This window comes from Myotis myotis, unplaced genomic scaffold (genome assembly GCF_014108235.1).
Source record: "Myotis myotis isolate mMyoMyo1 unplaced genomic scaffold, mMyoMyo1.p scaffold_m19_p_21, whole genome shotgun sequence".
NCBI lineage: Eukaryota > Metazoa > Chordata > Mammalia > Chiroptera > Vespertilionidae > Myotis > Myotis myotis.
In genome coordinates this window covers 3,775,632-3,795,317 of record NW_023416326.1, presented here as the reverse complement: position 1 = coordinate 3,795,317, position 19,686 = coordinate 3,775,632, and the positions used below count along the sequence as shown (strand labels likewise).

The 19,686-nt window shown below is 53.4% G+C and overlaps 1 long non-coding RNA gene across 1 annotated transcript; it reads left to right on the top strand.

Moving 5' to 3' along the window:
* Positions 1 to 3,076: 3,076 nt before the first annotated feature.
* On the top strand, positions 3,077 to 11,209 carry LOC118678710. Its single transcript, XR_004974988.1, has 3 exons — positions 3,077 to 3,269; positions 8,066 to 8,144; positions 10,510 to 11,209. It is a non-coding gene; the product is annotated as an uncharacterized LOC118678710 (long non-coding RNA).
* The last annotated feature ends 8,477 nt before the right edge of the window (positions 11,210 to 19,686 follow it).

The following is a 19,686-nucleotide window of genomic DNA, read 5'->3' as shown; positions in this document are numbered from 1 at the left end:
TGACCCCCCTGGTTCATAAGTCAATGCTCAACCCCTGAGCCACACCGGCCGGGCACAAGAAGGAATCTTTCTGACTTGAGCCACTGGGAGGTTACAGCTCCCAGGCCTTAGACGTCATACTTGACTCAGGTTCAGGGAGCAGCAGGCCCTGGGTGAGGCCTGAGCTCAGGGCGGGGGCAGGGGCAGGCCCCTCCCTCCCTCCCTCCCTCCTCTCTGCAGGCTGCCCCTGCCCTGGGCAGGAGGACGCTGCTCAGGCACGGGCAGGGCATTTCTCCACCAGGCAGCTCTGGGCAGAACCAGCGCCCAGACAGCTTTCCAAGGCAACTCTGCAAACAGCCGAGCCAGCCAGGTGCGCTGCCAGCCGAGCTCCTGTCTGCAGCCTCCGGCCTGGGAACCCGCCCTGAGCCCTTCCCGGGGCGTGGAGACCGCCTCCCGGGCGCTGGCAGGGCCGTGGGAATCTGTCCGGGTTTGATCGCAGATGCTGGACCCTTAGTGGGAGGACACCTCCCTCCGGCTGGAGGATGTGGTTCCTGTCCATCACTGTGCCCAGAGTGCCCCGCATATGCCAGCCGTCCAATAGCGTTTTGTTGTGAACGGAGATAACAACGCTTCCCTTCAAAGTGGGGGTGGGGATGGAGAAATATAGGGGTATTGTCTTTTTATTTGCTTTTTTTTAATATGTCTATATTAGTTTCAGAGAGGAAGGGAGGGAGAGAGAAAGAGAGAGAAACATCCATGATGAGAGAGAATCACGGATCGGCTGCCTCCTGCACGCCCCCCACTGGGGATCAAGCCCACAACCCGGGCATGAGCGCTGACCTGGAATCGAACCGTGACCTCCTGGTTCAGAGGTCGATGCTCAACCACTGAGCCACACCGGCCGGGCTTGGCAGGTTTTCTTAAGCAAACGTTTTCGAGGCGAGGAACTGGGACCGAGTTCTAAGAGCCGCGTGCTGGAGGCCTGGTGAGCATCCCAGCAGCTGGCTCCCCCGACCTTCTTCACAGGGGAGCCCCCATCCTCTTGGTCCCTCGTGAGCACACCGATGGGTTCCCGCGGCCTCCGATCGCCTCACCAAATCCCTTCGCACAGTGAACCGTGCTCAGCGCCTCGCCCGGCTGCGTCTTGTTTTGCTCCAGGGGCTCTGCAGGGGGACGTTACGCCTTCATCCCTCAGAAAGCGGCTCTTACCGCCTCCCCCGCGACGGTCAATTACACGAAGCAGGTGCCTGGGAGAGGGACCAGACGCTCCACCGCCAAATGCGGCGATCGGGCACCCACCGGTTTCCCGGAAGCCAGTTTATTTCTCGCCTCTCGGGGGGAGCGAGGCTTCGGGCAAAAATGACATTGCAGTGGCTGTTGATGTTTCAGTGCAAAGTTGTTCGTCTCATTCTGTCTGCGGGGAGTTCGGTGGGGACATTTCTGTGTAATTCATCATAGAATTCTTTTCGGAGCCTTAATATTGCGTAGGGTTGTTACTGTTTCGCCTGCAGGATTGAGCATCCTAGTGGCTGAGCACGGCTGGGAGGAACTCCAAAATCTGTTTTTTTTTAATATGTTTTATTGATTTTTTACAGAGAGGAAGGGAAAGGGATAGAGAGTTAGAAACATCAATGAGAGAGAAACATCAATTAGCCGCCTCCTGCACACTCCCCGCCAGGGATGTGCCCGCAACCCAGGTACATGCCCTTGACCGGAATCGAGCCTGGGACCCTTCAGTCCGCAGGCCGACGCTCTATCCACTGAGCCACACCGGTTAGGGCGGAACTCCAAAATCTTACAGCAGGAGGGCTTGCTAAAGAGAGCGGCCCCGGGCCGGGCGTCTCTGCCTGGGGGAGCCTGCAAGCCCCCCCCTCTTCATCTGTTCATCATATTTACCTTCCAGACAGGATGGCACTCGCCGGGAGGCCCGCCTGCCCTCTGCGCCCCAGCAGACATAACTAATTCATCACAGACGTCTCTCTGCGCCACAGAATTCGTCTCTCTGTTCCATCCCAGACAGCAACTAGGAATTGGTCGGATTATCGTGCTAATTTGCTTTGGGGGCTTAAGTTTGGGTCTCATTCGAAACTAATATCCTTTTGGGGCAAACGTTTTATTAATGAAAGAGTTCTGTGTCTAAGAAAAAAATTAAAATCACTCATCTACTCAAGTTCTCTCATTTTAGAGATAAAAATAGAGACTCAGGCCCAGCCAGTGTGGCTCAGTGGTTGAGCGTTGACCTATGAACTAGGAGGTCACGGTTCAATTCCTGGTCAGGGCACACGCCCAGGTTGCAGGCTCGATCCCCAGTGTGGGGCGTGCAAGAGGCAGCCGATCTGTGATTCTCTCTCATCAGTAATGTTTTTATCTCTCTCTCCCTCTCCTTCCTTTCTCTCTGAAATCAATAAAAATATATTTTAAAAAAACATAGTGCACCTGCTCCCAGAAAGCCACTAGCCAGCTTCTGGAATTTTCCAATTGGGAACCAGCTGCTTGTTGTTGGAGAAAATGGCCGGCCAACGCCAGACAGCTGCGATCAACGAGGTGGAATAACGCCTCCCCATCCTTACAATCGGATCAGCCAGTCACTGGGCTCGAAGGTCCGGAAGCGGAAAGGGCCCAGGAAGTCTCAGTCCGGTTCCTCAGGGACAGGGCACGTCAGAGAGCCGGTACCTTCCCCCGGGGCCGGGGCCAGGGGGCCAGGAGGCACTTGGCGGCTTCCTTTACGCGCCCGTGTGACTCGCCTCCTCCCTCTGCCTCCTCCCTCTGCCCTACAAGCGCTCTTGTTAAGAAGCCAGGAGCGGTGCCAGCTACCGAGGTAGACAGATCCGGGCCGATGACAAATAGAGGAATGGAGCCCTGTTATTACCAGCAGGCGTGTGGCTCCTCGCGATGTCGCGGCTCATTTTCCTTTTTTTTTTTAAATCCTCACCCGAGGGTTTTTTTCCATTGATTTTTAGGGAGAGTGGGGGACAGAGGGAAAGACAGAGAGAGAGATGGATGTGAGAGAAACACGTCGATGGGTTGCCTCCTGCACATGCTTCAGGGCCTGGGCCAGGGAGGAGCCTACCGCCGAGGTACGTGCCCTTGACCAGAATCGAACCCGGGACCCTTTGGTTCACAGGCTGACACTCTATCCACTGAGCCACACCGGCCAGGGCATGGCTCATATTCCACGAACCGTGTTTATCCACTAAAGGGAAACGGATTGCTGATGTCTAGGGCAGTGACAATGGTCTGCGAGGCGTGGGGTTCCTCTGACAAGCGACCCCCTTTTCCGGGCCTGGCAGGTGAGTCGGCTGGGCGTTCCTGGGAGTTATTAAATACGGGTTCTGGCAGATTGACTCCCTGCTGGGTCTCCATGGAAGGCGCGTCTATAAATACCCAGGCCCACGGCGTTCATCTTTTGGGCTTGATTCATCGCCGTTTCTAAGGTGCAGACAGATGGGGGACGGCCACGGTGATGGCCCAGGAGGCAGGGGACCAGCGCTGCCCCTTTAACACGGATCAGAGCGTGTGGGGTGCCAGGTGGCTCCCCGCTCCTGGAGCTGTCTCTGTGGCCAGCCTGCCTCCTTCCTGGGGATATGGAGGTGTGGTCTGCGTGGCTCGGGGGGTGGGGGTGGCTTCCGGCTGTTCCTGGCACTCGCCCAGGTGGTCCCCACTCTTGGCCTTCGCCCGGCCTGCCCCTGGGCGCGTCCCTGCTGAGCCTGGAGGACCCAGGTTTCCCTGATGAGACGGCCCCTTCCCTGCATCCAGGTGCCTCCGCCCCACCCGGCGTGGCTCCGTGGCTCCGTGGCTGAGCCCAGTTGCCTAATGAGACAGCTCGATGAGAGAATCATGGATCGGCCGCCTCCTGCACGCCCCACCCTGGGGATCGAGCCCGCAGCCCGGGCCTGTGCCCCGACCGGGAATCGAACCCTGACCTCCTGGTTCACAGGTCGCCGCTCAACCACTGAACCACACCGGCCCGCCAGGCGAGGGAAAGTTGTTTCTTATAAAACAAACTTTGGAAAGGTAGGAGTGGAACCAAGCGCTCAGGGTGGGAACGGTGACTGCAGACAAGTGAGAGGTGGAAACGGTGTTGGGAGGAGAGCAAAGGCCCGAGAGGAGCCCATAAATCACCGCAGGCTGTGTGCGCCGCATTGTCCTTCCTGTCGCGTGTCCTGGCACCGAACCATTCATCATCCCCGCGCCGGGCTGCGGGCTGCAGAAACAGCGTTCGCCCCCGATCTGAGTGGGAGGGTTTCAGAAAGGATAGCAAAGTGGGGAACTGTCGGAATTCCTGGGTTTTTTGTAGTGTTTCCAGCCCGCCCCCAACCTCAGGTGTCATTCTGTTGGATGGGGCGGGGGGGGGGGGGCACATTCCTGGTGTCTGTCGGGAACCCCGAGATCAGCTGCCCCTCCACAGTGTGCGCTGGGGCGGGGAGGCTGGGCGCAGGGCTCAGGGTGCGGGGAGGCACCCGGAGCTGAGCTATATGACTCCTCTGAAGCTAGTAGGTGCGGGTCAGGGTGGGGGCGGCCCAGAGGAGACAGTGAGAGGCAAAATTCTTTGAGAAGGAAGTGTTTGTAAGCAGTGAATGTACAGCACAGCACCCCGCCCTCATACCCAAGTCTTTTCAGGAACAAGTTGGGTGATTAGTTTTAGCTTTTTAAAAATATATTTTTTTTTTTATTGATTTCAGAGAGGAAGGGGGAGAGAGAGAGAGAGAGAGAGAGAGAGAGAGAGAGAGAGAGAGAGAAACATCAATGATGAGAGAGAATCAGGGATCAGCTGCCTCCTGCTCGCCCCACACTGGGGATGGAGCCCGCAACCGGGGCATGTGCCCTGATCGGGAATCGAACCCTGACCTCCTGGCTTCTAGGTCTGAGTCACGCCGGCCGGCCGGGCTGAGTCTTGGCTTTTTATTAGGAAATGAATCCCTGGAAATCATTGAATCTGGCCCCTGCCTTCAGCACCTTGTTTACTCTCTCAATGTGCATCCGTTAAAGGGTTGGCTTCTCCTCTGGAAAGGAGACATCTCGTTTCTCTCCGTAGTGACGGCCACTCTCCATCCCCGGGGACCGGGTTCTCTCCGGCGAGTCCTCCGTGGGTGACTCAGGGCGGGGGTTCTGCGAGTGTGTGTTTAATTGTCACTCCAGTTGGGTCCTGGGAGCGTGTCTGTGCAGCTCCCCCTTACCCCGCCGCCATTTTTAATCTCTCTCCCGACGACATTTCCTTTTTAAAGTTGAATTCGTTAAGGTTGGTCCTTTGTGTTGTCGAGTTGTGAGGCTATTGCCAACCGCGCAAGAACCATTCCGTCCCCTAAGAAACCCCTCGAGCCCTGGCCGGCTTGGCTCAGTGGATAGAGCGTGGGCCTGCGGACTGAAGGGTCCCGGGTTCGATTCCCGGTCAAGGGCACATGCCTGGGTTGCGGCCTCGATCCCCAGTGTGGGGTGTTGCAGGAGGCAGCCGATCCATGATTCTCTCTCATTGATGCTTTCCCTCTCCCTTTCTCTTGGAAATCAATAAAAATTTATATATTTTTTAAAGGAGCTCCTCTCCCTGCAGACAGACAGAGACGAGGCCTGTCCCCTGGGCACCAGTTCAGTAAGTTCAAGGTTTGCCTGGTGAGGAGGACTCCTTGGAAAGCCCCCGCCCCTCCCCCCGACGAGAGAGGTGGTGCTGGTCTGGGAGGCCTTGGGGGCTCTTTAGCCGAGAGGCACCTGGGGCTGATCACGACCTTAGGATCACGTGGACTCATTTGCCTCCTATCCTGCCTCCAAAACGGGTGTCTCCGGCCTCACGCCTCCTCCTTCATGACTGGTTTGTTTTGAAAACAAACCCTGGACGTGTCTGCGCCCGCGGCCACCTGCCCACTCTGTCCCATTGCTCAGTCGATGTGGGGAAGCACCGCCGGTCGGAGTAACGCGCAAGGGCCGCCCGGCGGCTGGGGGTGGCCCCGGCAGGGCGTCTCCCCTGTGCTCCCTGCCCCGGCGTCCAGGCCCAGCTGCCCGACTGAGCAAAGAGAGCAAGCAGGGTGCCAGGGGTCATTTCAGCGTCCGTGTGTCCCCAACCCTGCCCCGTATACTGACACTAAGAAGATAGTTGTTGCTCTTTCGTTTGAATTGAACTGGGACCTGTATTCCATTGGGCTCCTGTCCCAGCAAAGGCGAGCCCGGTTCTGCCCTGGCTTCGTAAAATCCCTGTGTTCATCGAGCTAGACTTTTGTCTGTTATGAAACCAGTGCCATTCAGGGAGATAACATTGACCTTTAACATGGAAAAAAGAGCCAGCTGGTGTGGTTCATCGGTTAAGGTTCATCGACCTCTGAACCAGGAGGTCACGGTTCGATTCCCGGTTGGGGCACAGGCCCGGGGTTGTGGGCTCGGTCCCCAGTGTGGGGCGTGCAGGAGGCAGCCGATCCATGATTCTCTCTCATCACTGATGTTTCTCTCTCTCCCTCCCTCTCCCTTTGTCTCTGAAATCAATAAAAAAAAAATTTTTTTTTTTAAAGAGAAATGTAGGGAAATCACAGGAAACATAATTCCATTTTGATGGAGTCCTGGTAGAGATGGTAGGCAACCGAGATTCTGGGTTCCTTTATTAACGATGGCTGGAATGAGATCAGCAAGGAGGAGCACTATGTCGTAGACAGTGTGACTTCACAATCCTTTGTCCATGGGCCTTCAAAGTCTTTGTCGGTTATGCCAAATGCTTCTCAAAGTGGAAGGGTTTGAGGCAGGGGCTACTGAGACGGGAGCCACACAAACAGATGTGGTTCATAACAGATATGCGGGCCCTCCAGGATATTAGCACAAATAAGAATTCATCACGAGAAATAATGACATCCCCCACCACGGCCCACCCTCCCATTCTCTTGGGCCACCGAAAAATAATAGGAAGGTTAACACATTTCTCACATTTCTAAGCACGTTGTTATTTCTCGCTTACACAAAAATTACAGGAAAGCCGTCACCGGGAACCTGGGCGTCGGTGACAGAGACGAGGCTCCGATAAGAGCTCAACCAAAATAGAAAAGCAATCTGGCACCGCTGACAATTCTGTCACAAAAATATTACATTTTACGGAGGGATTTCTCAGAATTTGATAACAACCCGTTAGCGGCTAAATGGAGTCATTTGCATATTGTGGCAAAATAAAAACACAATAATCTCATTTGTTTGCTGCCCAGTAGCATTTCCCAGGGCTGGAGACATGCTCATTTCCGTGCTTCCTGCCCCAAATTCCCCCCCATCCAGGCTTTCTTTTTTTTTCAGCCAACCCTTTGTCAGCCTTACTGCTCTCCCTTCATTTTCGTTTTCTTTCCCCATCTCCCACGCCCTTTGCTTCTTCCGTTTCTTGGCCACTAAACGTGACTCCAATGGTCTGCGATTAACTCATTCCTGAGCAAAGAAAAGGAACCTTCATTTCTCATCGTTTTTTTTATATTGTATCTTCTTTTTCCTCCAAGTCTGGTGTGTGTATGGTTTTTTAAAATATATTTTTATTGCCCTGGCCGGTTTGGCTCAGTAACTAGAGCATTGGCCGGCGGACTGAAGGCTCCCGGGTTCGATTCCGGTTAAGGGCACATGCCTGAGTTGCTGGGGCTCAATCCTCAGAGGGGGGCATGCAGGAGGCAGCTGATCCATGGTTCTCTCGGATCATTGATATTTCTCTCTCTCCCCCTCTCCTTTCCTCTCTGAAATCAATAAAGATATATATTTTTAAAATATTTTTTATTGAGTTCAGAGAGGGAGAGAAACATCAATGATGAGCGAGAACCATGGATCAGCTGCCTCCTGCACACCCCCTACTGGGGATCGAGCCCCAAACCTGGACACGTGCCCTGACCCGGAATCGAACCGGGGGTGCTGAGCTGGAGCGATCCCAAGCCGGGGCCTTTGAAGGGCCCTGCGTCCGCGTGTCAGAGAGGCTGCGTGGGCCTCTTGGGCGGGTGCACACCGCCCTCAGCCGAAATCAGACACTGACGAGAGCACGCCTTCCCTGTGGTTTGGCATGCCTTGTGTTTTGGGGGTTCCTCCTTCCTACCTCCCCCACCTTCCTCCCCAGGCTGGGCCCTCTGCTCACGGAGCCTGTTTATTTCAGCTCTGGCGCCCGCACCTGAGCCACGGGGACTGTGCCAACGGCAGGCCGTGAGCGTATCGCGAGGATCACCGGCGACACGGTAGGCCGCGTGCTTTCCTGTTGGGTGTGATGGCACAGGTGGGCACCGCCTGGCGCTGGGCATGCACGTCCCTGCCACAGACTGTCCAGAGAGACCCAGTGACAGCCCTGACCGCCACAGGCCAGCTTGGAGGTTCATGGCTTGCCTCCCTTCTCTCTGGAGCAGTGGTCGGCAAACTGCGGCTCGCGAGCCACATGCGGCTCTTTGGCCCCTTGAGTGTGGCCACGAAGTTCCAATCGCACTGTATGTGCGCGCCCGCACGTGGTATTTTGTGGAAGAGCCACACTTGAGGGGCCGCAGTTTGCCGACCACTGCTCTGGGGGATGGAGCCGGCTCTCTGGTGCACAGAGCCAGTGCAAAGGGCCTGGGGCAGGTGGCTGTCAGGGGAGACCTCCCTCCTGTGAACCGTAAATGGCATCCAACGACCCTGCCCTCGGACGATGCCTCTGACAGACGTTTCCTGTTTGAGGAGATGCGTCACGCATCGTCTCCGCCCACGGCAGGGCCGGAGGGGAACCTGCACAGACTCGCAGGGCGGGCGTTGGTTTGGAGGGAGCTCGGCATGATTTTTCCAACCGCCCCACGAGCTGGCTCCGCGACCCAGTGAAGCAACACAGCTCACGGCCAGGGCTGGGCAGACACCGGGGACGCCTCTCAGAGGGCGTGAGTGGTCGTGTGGCTGGGACGTGGGACAGTCGTGGGCGGCTACCAGGTAAACACGGGGGAGAAGGGCGGGTCGCCAGCCTCTGGGCCCGGCCTGCCACCCAGGGCTCCGCAGAAGGTGTCCATCAGACCCCCTGCACCCTTTTCCATTGAGGCGATGCCACTCCTGTTATGACCCAGCTTTGCTGGGTAGGTGGTTTGATTTTCAGGTTTTATTTCGTGTTTTTAAGAAAAGAACTTTTGCTTTAACCCTCTTTTTAAGAAATATATATTTTTATTGATTTCAGAGAGGAGAGGGAGAGAGAGATAGAAACATCCATGATGAGAGAGAATCCTTGATCGGCTGCCTCCTGCACGCCTCACACTGGAGATCGAGCCCACAACCCGGGCATGTGCCCTTGACCGGAATGGGACCCGGGACCCTTCAGTCCGCAGGCCGACGCTCTATCCACTGAGCAAACCGGCCAGGGCGCTTGGTAGGAGTGTAAGGAGACAGGGAGGACCGCCTGTCTGTCTTCCGTGCCTCTTCTGAGAAAGTCACCTAGATAGCAGCTTCCAGATGCTGGAAGGAGCCCGGGCTGTCACTTCCCTTCCCCCCAACACAGAGGAAAGAGATTAAAAACCCACTTAGAAGCACAAAGCCACCCCAGAAACGGGGGGAGGAAACCTCTGTGGACAAGAGCCAGCCGTCTCCCTCAGCCACAGCGGCAGGAAGAGGCCCGCCCCTCACCATGGGCGCGGGGTGACCCTCATCCCAACAGGGGACCAGGGGGAGAGCCAGGCCAGCCCCACGGGGCAGGACGGACCTCCATCCGTGGTGGGGTCCGGAGGCCGGGCTCAGGACGGAGCTACCCACTCAGGGCTGTGACCTGGCAGGAGACCCCCCACGTGGCTGAGGCTGGAGGGACCCCGAGTCCCATCCCTGCCAGGGCCCCGGATGGAGCCGCGGTGAGGGCATCACACCAGGGAGACCCCCATATCCCACCGAGAAGAGCAGCAGGAAGGACGGGGGAGCGTGCAACAAAATAATCGTGACTCTAAATGGGCTGAGTTCCCACCCTGGCCAGTTTGGCTCAGTGGATAGAGCATCGGCCTGTGGACCAAAGGGTCCCGGGTTCGATTCTGGTCAAGGGCACGTACCTTGGTTGCAGGCTCCTCCCAGCCTGGGCCCTGGTCAGGGTGTGTGCAGGAGGCAACCAATCAAAGTGTTTCTCTCACATCGGTGTTTCTGTCTTTCCCTCTCTCCTCCACTCTCCCTAAAAATCAATGGAAAGATATTCTCGGGCGAGGATTAACAAAAAAAAAAATACCAGTAATCATTGTGACTGTAAATGGGCTCTGTTCTCCTTTCTCCTTCACACCTCCCCGGACAGGACACAGCTTACCCGTGGCTTCTAATCTGAGGCTTTGAGGATTTCAAGATGCTGTCTCTGTGCGAGTCACACGCCCTGATTAGCACAGATTTATCTCACCGTTTCCCTCAAAGGCTTGCAAATAATTTCACAGCGCTCATGTCTATGTTATGTGGAAAGAGTCTGCCCTATCAAAGCAATATCAGGCTATCATTAAAAAAATAAAAATAAACATATCTCTCTCCCTCCCTCACTCCCAAGTCAAATGCACATTTTTTTTAAGCACTTAAATATTTGAGATATTTTTAGTGTTTCTTCCTTGTCTCCAACATCTGTTCGTCTCCCTGCAGATATCCGGCGCTAAGTAATACGGCTTATTTGGGGTAACCGATTATTGGAAAACCTTTCCATATAGCCCCCGAATGACATGCTTAATCACAGCTTCTCAACTTGAAAGAGACAGGATTTCCTTATCCTGACATGACTTATCGTCGGAGCGGGAGCCAGGCACCGTGAGGACAGAATCCCGGCTCCTTCGTCTGACGGGCACTTAGCAAGGAAGCAGAGTTTACCGTCGCAGCGAGGCCAGCAGAGAAACCAACGGACGGCCAGTAATTCTCCGTGTAAGGTTTCCCCCCCCCAAACGATCTTATCTCCTCAACCTCTTTCCAAAAAGCTCACCGACCAGAGACTTGCGATGAGCGGCGGAGATAGGGTGCGTGGTGTGGGCAACGGTGTGAATATTTCTCTTTCCGCTGCCTATCGGCAAAGGCTGTTTATTTCTTTAGGGACACAAATCGGATTCCTCTTTCTTCCCTGAGCCTTTGTGGCTAAAGATTTTCTATCATCACGGATTGTTTTCTGCAGAAACTGTGATGAAAAGTCACCCTCTCTGCCTTCTTTCCTGCGAGCCTGGAATTGGGTGGCTTGTCTGGCTCAGCCCGTGGTGCGTCCCAGGACCGCGGCCAGGAAGACGATTTTTTAAATATATTTTTATTCTTCTCAGAGAGGAAGGGAGAGGGAGAGAGAGATAAGAACAGCAATGATGAGAGAGGATTATGGATCAGCTGCCTCCTGCATGCCCCACACTGGAGATGGAGCCCGCCACCCGGGCATGTGCCCCAACCGGGAATCGAACCGTGACCTCCTGGTTCACAGGTCTATGCTCAATCACTGAGCCACACCAGCCGGGCCAGGGTAACTATTTCCACCCTGTCACTCCCAAACCCCCAGCTACCCCCTCTCTGATCTATTTCACTTAGGATCACAGTCCTGGTTCACCCAGGAATGAGCGTTTCTGGGGACACACGACTCCCACTGCAGGGTATGTCCCAGGTAAACTGAGAAGGCGACCCAGTCTTCCTTAACCGTTCAAGGGCATTTGCGATAACATGGACAGATGGCTTTTGAGGGCCTTATGCTAAGTGAAATAAGTCAGACAGACAGACAAATATCACAGAATCTCACTCATATGTGGAGTCTACAAAGCAAACAAAAATTCTGAGCTCATAGATACAGAGAATAGATTGGTGGCTGCCAGAGACAGGAAGAGGAGGGTAGATGAATGGGTAAATATGGTGAAAAAGTACAGCCCTAGCCGGTTTGGCTCAATGGATAGAGCATCGGCCTGTGGACTGAAGGGTCCCAGGTTCGATTCCGGTCAAGGACATGTACCTGGGTTGCGGGCACATCCCCAGTAGGAGGTGTGCAGGAGGCAGCTGATCGATGTTTCTCTCTCATCGATGTTTCTAACTCTCTCCCTTCCTCTCTGTAAAAAATCAATAAAATATATTTTAAAAAAGTACAGATTTCCAGTTATAAGTAAGTCCTGGAATATGATGTACAACATGGTGACTACAGTTATCAATACTGTATTATATACTTGAAAGTTACTGAGAGTAAATCTTGACTGTTCTCATCACACACACAGAAGTGTAACTATTTGTGATGACGGATGTTACTAGGCTGACTGAGGTGATCCCTTCTCCGTGCGTGAGAAATCACAGTGAATCGTGCTGTACCCCTGAAGCTAATGTGATCTATGTCCATTACAGCTCCATAAAAAAGAGCTGTGCTTCTCGCTACTAGAAACACATCACTCCCTTCCCTTCTCGCAGACATGTCACTACTTTTTCTTTTTTTATGATCTACTTGAAGCGATTTCTACATCACTTACCTTGGCACGTCTTCCTTTACAGGCTGTTATAAAAACAATCCTCCGTTCCATTTTAATAAAATCGTGAGCATCCTTTGGTCCAAAGAAAACAGGACTTGTTGACAAAAGTCTCTATTGGTTCACATTTGAACTTTAAACTGACTTGGATTATGATATTAACAAACCTACTAATAGACTTTGACATTCTCCACTCTCCGACTTTACCAGCTGCATAACATACAGACATGGCCACTTTGGAAGATACATCGTTGGTAACTAAGAAAATAGTGACAGGCTTCCTTCCATTTGCTTGATTTTCAATCTCCACGTATGAGCAGTGCTGGGGCCAATGGAAAATAGTTATTGATTATAGTTTTATCTGCCATTTGTTATCTTATACATTCATATATACACTGAGTGGCCAGATTATGATGACCACCCCATCAGTACAATGAAGTGAATTAGTTATGTAAATAATAATAATAATAATAATAAACCCTTGAGAGTATTTGCTTAGGAAGTTTTCAATATTCAGTATTTTTGGAAGTGTCAATGCAGTACTGATGGGGTGGACATAATAATCTGGCCAGTATATATATATATATATATATATATATATATATATATATATATATATTCCCCCCCACACACACACATATATATATATAATTGATTTCAGAGAAGAAGGGAGAGAAAGAAACATCAGTGATGAGAGAGAACCATTGATCCACTGCCTTCTGCCTACTGGGGATGGAGCCTGCAACCCGGGCATGTGCCCTGACCGGGAATCGAACCCTGACCTCCTGGTTCACAGACTGATGCTCAGCCACTGAGCCATGCTGGCCAGGCCCTTATACAGTCTTTATACCTAATGAATATGTGGCCCAAAAAATCTTCACTTCAAAGATGATAATCTGATTTGTATACATTTGGGGAATTAAAAGTTTTATCACCACATACGCATGTGGAATCGATCTCCCGATGATTTTTCTGGGTTGATGATGTTTAAGTTGGACGTCTTTCCTATGTCAAGACTTGCCTGGGGAGTGGGATTCTGAGGGAGGGAGAGGAAGGAATCCTAGGAATGTGGAAACACCAAGAAATCTGGGGATTTAACCCCTTAAGCTACTAAACGTACCCCTAATTCCTCACAGAGAATTCCATCAGCGTCTTAGCTGTGCAGCGGCCATGGTCTTGCCTGGGCTCCGGTCTGTAGTAATGCCCGTCCCCACCTCTGCCCCACAGGCAGGGCCAGGCCAGGCCCTGAGAGCAGCTGGACGCTTGGTGTGGCATTTCTAAAAGGGACTTCGCTGATTACAACCCTGGCTCTCAGGGCAGCATCTGAGATGCTGATGGGGCAGAAACAGGCTGTTGGGGACCAGCTAGGACGGTAAGAACAGGCATCATGCTCTGTTGGCCGCGATGGTGGTATTCTGATTGGAGAAGGCACAGCCTAACCTGCCTGGGAATAGCCTGTGGGCCTGGGCGCTCACCTGGACATGCGGCCCCTCCTCCCCACCCGGGCGCTGCCTGTGATCATGGAAAGATCGACAACCTTGTTGCAGACACCAGAGCCGCCAGCCCTTTGAAGACCCATAGGCCTTTGCAAATCTCCAGCCCCCATTACCTGCAAACCGCCCATTCGGCATAACCCTTTTACCTACTTCCCCCTGTCATCTTCCCTATGTCCTCCTACCCTATGTAAGCAGCTGGCTGATGGTGGGGGGCAGAGCAGATGTTTGTGGGTGCCCTGCCGCTCTCCACGCTGCCGGCAGGACTGGAATAGACGCTCATCTAGGACTCACCCCTTTCTCTGCTGCATTGGCTCAAGTCGTGACAGGTAACACGGGCCCATGGATTGTCCGGTTACACTGCCACCTACTAGTATATTTTGCCCGAGGGTCCCTATACCCTCCTTTTCCCTTCCTCTGTTAACTCCGTGAAGAAAGAGCTAACGGAGTGATTCAGCCGTGGAGATAAATGATCACATAACATCAGTGTGTGTTCCCACCGGAGAACGAAAGAAAGAAAAATTAACCTGTTGTTTTGCCAGGCCCGTTATATTATTAATCGGTTCCCTACAACGCGTCTCAGCTGAAAAGCAATAACTTGTCATTAGGGTAGTGCCTGGGGGGTAGTCAGCTACCATGGAAACAGCCCATAATAAGGGCCAATCTTTCCCTTGCTCTTGGAGGTACCATCTCATCTGATGCCTTAGCAGAACATTTCACATGTAGACAATACATACATATATATCTCCTCACCTGTGCACCTCCATGGATGGGTGTCTGCATGCCCATGGCAGAATGAATAAGCTGTCCTTCGCAAAGCTGCCACCATCTCACAGCGCCATCTCCCGTGGCTCTTGTGTCCCAACGGCAAAGGGACGGTCCTCAGCACCTCACCAGTCACTCGTGTGAGGACTCAGACCGCCGCCACGCCCAACAGTGGAAGCCAATAGCGGAGGTCGACTCTACTGACAACGGAAGGGAATTCAGAAGATGTGGCCCCGGCCAGCCTCTGACCGGGGCATCTGGTATGGGAATCCCAGACGGGAGGGAGCTGCAGGGGAAGGGGGGTCCTGCCCAGAGCCAGGGAGAGGCGGTCAGGACGGGGCTGGAGGCGAGGAGACCCCACAGTTCCACATGGGATTGCGCGCATGCTTGAGGGCCCTCCTTCAAGCCATCCCCTTCCTGGTCCTTTCCTGGTGGAGAGCGCACACGTTGAATTTGCTCACCTGTTTCGCAAAAGCCAACACCAATGCATTCTGGGCGTTGTGACAGCACAACCCGAACTGTCAGACCGCCAGGCAAGCTGTGAGTCAGGAAGAGGTCACCTTCCTCTCCAAAGAGCTCTTCTCTGTCCCACCTGGAGCTGGAAACAAACAGATTTAACATCTTCATCGAAGCAACGTTATCCATGAGACCTTGTCTCTCAGGCTCTGTGGGTGGTGATGATGATGGTCGTGATGATGATGATGATGGTGATGAAATGAGGACAGGGATGAGCTGCTGCTGCCGCCACTCTGAGGGGGGCTATCTGGTCAACCTCATTTTAATAGCAAAAGGGATCACCCGGCCGGTGTGGCTCAGTAGTTGAGTATGGACCCATGAACCAGGAGGTCACGGTTCGATTCCCGGTCAGGGCACGTGCCTGGGTTGGGGGCTCGATCCCCAGTGTGGGGCGTGCAGGAGGCAGCCGATCCATGATTCTCTCTCATCACTGATGTTTCTATCTCTCTCTCCCCCTCTCCCTTGCTCTCCCTGAAATCAATAAAAATATATATTTAAAAATAATCATATCTGAAGGGATCACAAGTGTCAGGCAGGTACCTTAGAATCCAAGGTCTCAAGAGAGGATTACAACCCAATCAATTGTCCCCAAAAGTGGGGCCACCGAGTGTTCACGCCTCAAGACTTGAGCTTAAAGGGAGCTTAGCGAGGGTCCTTCTTAAACGCCCAGGCCAGAGCAACCGCCCCTTTCTCTGTGGTCTCGCAGTATTTCTGGTCACTGGAGTCCTTTGGCATTTATCACATGTCACCAGCAGTTACCTTTCCCTCTGCGTGTCCTGTATTTTTCTGCCCAGACAGCAAATTCTTAAAGGGCAGGCATGATAGGTAACACGGCACTTACTATGTGCCAGGCACTGTCCTACGTGTACCAAGTGCTCGCAATATTTATTCACTTACTCCTCCCAACACCCCTAAGAAGCTGGTGCATGTTAGAAGTCTACATCTTACCTGCCCGGCTGGCATGGCTCAGTGGTTGAGCACTGACCTATGAACCAGGAGATCACGGTTCGATTCCCGGTCAGGGCACATGCCCGGGTTGTGGGCTCGATCCCCAGTATGGGGCGTGCAGGAGGCAGCCGATCCATGATTCTCTCTCATCATTGATGTTTCTCTCTCTCCCTCTCCTTTCCTCTCTGAAATCAATAAAAACATATCTTAAGAAAATAAATTTAAAAAGAATTCTACCTCAACCTTTCTAATTTATTTCTCACTTTAAGGAACATCTATGTTCCATTTCCTCACGCTTCTGATCATGGCGCACTTTTTAATTAAAGCATCTCAAACATGAAAAAGACGTTGGGTCAAAGCATGCAAGCCGTCTGAGCTCACTTGGAATGGAAACAATTTTAATTGATGCAATTCGCAGCCATTTAAATATTTCACATTCGGTTATGAACACGGCGGGGAGAGGGCCTGCGCTCCACGCTGGCGGCCCGCGGAATGGGATGTGCTGGGTTTGTAATTTTCACTTCCCAGGCCTCCTCTGGCCTGGAGTCCTCGGAGAGCTTGAAGGTCAATGAGCACTGGGCCCTGGAAGGCCAGAGGACACGAAAGCGGTATTTCATTTACACGCCGGCCGTTAGCATCAGGAGGTGGGGCTGCCCGACCGGCGTGGCTCAGTGGCTGAGCATCAACTTATGAACCAGGAGGTCACGGTTCGATTCCCGGTCAAGGGCACATGCCCGGGTTGCGGGCTCGATCCCCAGTGTGGGGTTTGCAGCTGGCAACCGATCAATGGTTCTCATCATTATGTTTCTCTCTCCTCTCTCTCTTTCTCTCTGAAATCAATAAAAAAAATATGTATTTTTTTATAAAGCTCTCTCTCCCTCAATCACCAGGATTTAGCTTAAATTTCAACGCCACCATAGGAGACATGGGTGCCTGCCCTCAGCCAGCTGTTTAGTTAGATGAGCCCGGCTCACAGAGAGAATGCCTGTCGGGTGAGCATTTCCTGATTTCATTTCTTGTCCCAGCTGACAGTGGGGTGAGGGGGAGAGTGGGGAGGGGGGAGCCTCAGTGCTTTCTGGCCTGCCTCTGCCTGCGCTCCACCCTTGGGGACCGGAAGAGAGGGGTAGAGGACGTAGAGAAATGCGTTGCTTTGTCATCTGATATCCACTGGGGGCGATTCTTTTTTATTATTTTTTATTTATTTTTCAAATATATTTTTATTGATGCCAGAGAGGAAGGGAGAGAGAGATAGAAACATCCATGATGAGAGAGAGACTCATGGATCGGCTGCCTCCTGCACATCCCACACTGGGAATCGAACCCGCAACCCAGGCATGTGCCCTTGACCGGGAATCGAACCCTGACCTCCTGGTTCCTAGGTGGACGCTCAACCCCTGAGCCACGCCTGACACTGTTTCCTGCGATGCCCGGCGGGGTGAGGGCAGCCTGCGTGGGGCACTGGATGCTGGGACGAACCTTCCGGTCTTGTCTGCTGGGAGCACAGACCTCGTGGCTACAGGCTCATCAATGTCACCACAGCCCTGAAATCTGCCCTTGGCGTAGGAACCCCACTGAGATGGGTACCCCAGGCCCCTGACTCCCTCGCACACCATTTTTATCGCTGTTCATCTCAGTACCGGGCAGAATTTACAGCCCTAATAGCTCTCTCTCCGGCCTGTACACACGTAAACACAACCGGAAGGAAAGAGGCGCCTTTAGGGACAAAGAGAGGGGCGGCTGCCTGTGCCCGGGTGTCAGGACGCGCGCACAGACAGAGAGCTCCCTGCTCTCAGCAATCAGCATCTCTGTGCAGAGTTTCGGCGGCACTAAATTTTGCAGAGTGTTTTGACAGCCGCGATCGCAAAGTCCCCGAAGCCAAAAGGAAGCGATCCCGCGGGGAGGGGGGCAAGTGTCACGCTGATGGCTGAGATGAGTCTCCTACCCCCGTCAAGGCCCGAAGCCAGAACCCCCCGGGATCCGTCGGGGGGCCTGGGGGCCTCCTTGCTGCCGCTAAATAAAACATAAACTCTTATGGTGTGTGTTTCCCAGGATCTACATCGTTTCCCCCCACAGAAAAGCTCGCTGATTCCTCCAGGGGCTCAGATAAGCGCTGCCAACGCTCTCCTCCCGCTGCCTGTGCAGGAAACTGGCTTCTTTGAAAGTTCCCGACGTTGGCAGGATTGTTTATTGGGTCACAGATTGCCGTCTATTTGGGGACATATGAATAGTTGTAATTCCCTGATCTGATCCTCCGCTTCCTCCAATCTGCTGTGTATTCCTTCCAATGTGGTCTTTTTAAAAAAATTTTATTTTTACTGGTTTCAAAGAGGAAGGGAGAGGGAGAGAGAGCAACATCCATGATGAGAGAGGATCATGGATCGGCTGCCTCCTGCACCCCCCGAACTGGGGATGAAGCCTGCAACCCGGGCATGTGCCCTGACCGGGAATCCAACCGTGACCTCCTGGTTCCTAGGTTGAGGCTCGACCACTGAGCCACACTGGCCGGACCCAATGCGTTATTCGTGCCATGTCATTCATTATTTCGGATGGTTCTTTTCTCATCGTTACTGTATCTTTTCTCATGCTGTTTTACCATCATTACTCTGAGCTCTATCAGGTAAACTCCTCATCTCCACTTCATTCACCTCTTCTTCTGGAGAACTCCCTTGTTCTCTCGTGTGGGGGTTGTTTTCGGTCTCCCCGATTTGGCTGCCCATTTGGGTTTGTGACTGTGTATTCCATACGGCTCATTTTGCAAGCGTCCATATGAGTCAGGCTATATCGAGACCATCGTTTCAAAAAGGTGTTGCCACACCTAGCACTGGGCTTGCAAACAGTGACTGTCCGTTAAGGGTTGCAGGAGGGAGGGAAGGAAGAGGGGAGGCAGGGAGGAGGGGGAAAATGGGGGAGAGGGAGGGGGCGATGGGGGAGGGGGAGAGGGGTCCCTAACAGCCCTGGGGAAGGCTGGTGAATTGGGATGCTTGTCCCCTCCACTCATCGCTCAGCCGGGGCTCAGACCTTCTGTCCACTTTGATTTCAAATGTGACCGTCAAGGCCACCACCCCCCCCCCCCCGCCGGAGGCCGTGTCTGTGTAGCATCCATTCTGGAAGCATCTGTTCCTCCGAAAGGAAACCGCCTTTGACCGTGAGCCAATGAGCTGAGCAGGAGAAACCCCTGTCTGCCCGAAGCAGGTGGCCGCAGGAACCAGGTGGGAGGAGTTTAGAGAGTCGATGCTCCAGACTCTAGCGCAGCGGTTCTCAACCTGTGGGTCGCGACCCCTTTGGCGGGCAAACGACCCTTTCACAGGGGTCGCCTAAGACCATCCTGCAGATCAGATATTTACATGACGGTTCATCACAGGAGCAACATGACAGTGATGAAGTAGCCACGAAAATAGTTTTATGGTTGGGTCACCACATGAGGAGCTGTATTGAAAGGGCCAGGAGGTTGAGAACCACTGGGCTAGTGCCTCCCTCGTCTTCCCTTCTGTCTTTTAGGACAGCTGAGCCTCACCTCCTCTCACCCCCGAGACGTCTCCCTCCCTGACAGCGCATAAGGCTCTCCGACTAGGGTGCCCAGTCTAGGGATGGACTCGACAGCATCCACAGGGAATCGGTCCCAGGATCCCCTG